Here is a 2,239-nt window from a genome sequence, read left to right as displayed (position 1 = left end):
TACTCAATAAAGCCCTTCTAAAAATAAGTACTCAAAGAATGATGGAGACATGTCAAAAGAATATGGAAGCCAGCTGGAAAGGACTTCCACTGGCTAGATCTGGTTCTTTTGAGTATCAAAATAATTAATGATATTAATAGATTCTAATATTTTGAATAAAATAGGATCTATGACTCCATACTGATATAAATAAATGAGTACATGGAAATTCTGTTGAAGAATGGGATATTTACATATTCCCAAAGTGCTTTCCTGCAAAATATTTATCAATTGAAAGGGAAAAGGGTAATTTTACAGTAGAGAAGGCTGGCAGACACCAACTTAATCAAGTAGTCAAAGTGAACATCATGGTAATAGGACAAATAACAATCATGTACTACTCAATAGGATGCAATGAGAGGGACATGGTATCACTTCTGTGACATTCCTACATGATATGCTCAACTTTAATCTTGAGGAAACATTGGACAAATCCAAGTTGAGACTATCTACAAAATAATTGGCCTATAATCTACAAGAATGTCATCAAAGTCGAGAATAGACTGAAACTCCATTTCATATTGAAGGAGGCTAAAGATATTTGAAAACCAAGTGTACCATGTGATTCTGTACTGGATCTTTTTACTACAAGGACATTACTGGGATCACTGGTGAAATGTGAATGAGAGGTGTGGGTTAGATGGTAGTAATGTTCAAGTGTTAATTTCCTGACTTTGATGGTGATATTGTGGTTTTCCAGGAGGATGTCCTTCTTCATAGGAAACAGAAGTATTTGGGAGATGGTGGCAACTTACTCTCAGATAAGTCAGGAAAAGAGTTTTTTAACTATATTTGGGACCATATAAGTTTGAGATTGCTTCAAATGAAGCAAATACTTTGTTGTTTTTTCAAATCTGAGCTCAGATCAAATGTTGAAACCTTCACAATTATAAAGATCAGTAGTAAAACCTTTTCATTATTGCTCAGAACTGATTAGCATTTTTATACACATATCCCCCCATTCTCATTCATCCATCAGCAAGTCCTTAGCTATCCACTGTCACCTTTACACACACACACACACACACACACACCAGACATAAGCCTTATTGTTTTAAATTATGTATTTGCTTCTCAGAACTACAGAGATCATACATTAGGTAGACTGGAAGGTCTTCTGATGCTCAAATTTGGCTATTTTCATTAAGACAGTTTGAAAAGAAGATTATATTGTGTAACAAAATAGATAAAAAGCTGTAGAGTTTCATAAAAGAATTGGGATTAATGAACAATAAAGAATCAAACAGAATCCCAGAATGGAAAAAATACAATAACTAAAATTATGAATTTATTACACAGATCTAAAGGCATCAGATAGAGCAGAAGAAACAAATAGTGAGCTGGAAGAGAGTTCAGTAGAAAATACCTAGATTGAAGCAAAAAGGTGGAGAACACAGAAAACAGCGCTGATGTTAGATGCAACACAATAAAAGTTCTAGCATATATTTATATCAGAAGTCCAAAAAAGAAAAGAGAGAAATAATAGGGTAGAAATAATATTACTGGCAAAAACATACTAGCCAAAAATACTCTATACTTGACATAAGAATCAAACCAAGTAAGGTAAGTACAATGAAACCATACTTAGGCACATTGTCGTTAACTTGCTAAAAATTAAAAACAGATAAATCTTAAGAGTCACATAACTTCAAAGAAACAACCCTAAGACTGACAAATTGAAGAGATGAAACATACACAATCTAAATGTGTTTTGAATATATTTTGAATAGATGGGATTAACAGCATATTAGACATTGCAGACGAGGTCAGTAGACTTGAAGCCATATGATGACATATCAGCGGAATGTTTCTGAAAGGAAGCACAGAGAGAAAAAAAAAAAGCACACTGAAAACGTAAGAGAACCGGTGACCTACGAGAGGGATCAAGTGCTCTAACATACTTGTAGTGGAAACCATGAAAGAGAGGGGAAATGGAAAAATAGTGACCCCAAATTTTCCAAATTTGCAAAAACTAGAAACCCAAAGATCCAAGAATCTCAGCACTCACAATAAAATGATAGCGCAGTCTGTTATGATAAAAGTGCTAAAAGTCTGTGACAATGATAAAATCTTAAAAGAAGCTAGAAAAGAGACATTATGTACAGAGAGACAAAGATAAAATTATCACAGCTTTGTTGTCAGAGACTACACAAGCCAAAAGACAATAAAATACAATTTTTTTAAGTTGTGAGTAAAAAAA

General features: G+C 33.6%; 2 non-coding genes across 2 annotated transcripts; both read right to left on the bottom strand.

Moving 5' to 3' along the window:
• Positions 1–894: 894 nt before the first annotated feature.
• LOC119873496 lies at positions 895–964 on the bottom strand. The gene has a single exon (XR_005365086.1). It is a non-coding gene; the product is annotated as a small nucleolar RNA U2-30 (small nucleolar RNA).
• Positions 965–1,111: 147 nt separating this feature from the next.
• On the bottom strand, positions 1,112–1,190 carry LOC119873499. The gene has a single exon (XR_005365089.1). It is a non-coding gene; the product is annotated as a small nucleolar RNA U2-19 (small nucleolar RNA).
• Between the last annotated feature and the right edge of the window lie 1,049 nt (positions 1,191–2,239).

The sequence above is a fragment of the Canis lupus genome, chromosome 9 (assembly GCF_011100685.1).
Source record: "Canis lupus familiaris isolate Mischka breed German Shepherd chromosome 9, alternate assembly UU_Cfam_GSD_1.0, whole genome shotgun sequence".
Taxonomy (NCBI): domain Eukaryota; kingdom Metazoa; phylum Chordata; class Mammalia; order Carnivora; family Canidae; genus Canis; species Canis lupus.
The sequence above is the reverse complement of the archived record's forward strand: the minus strand, read 5'-3'. Positions and strand labels throughout refer to the sequence as shown.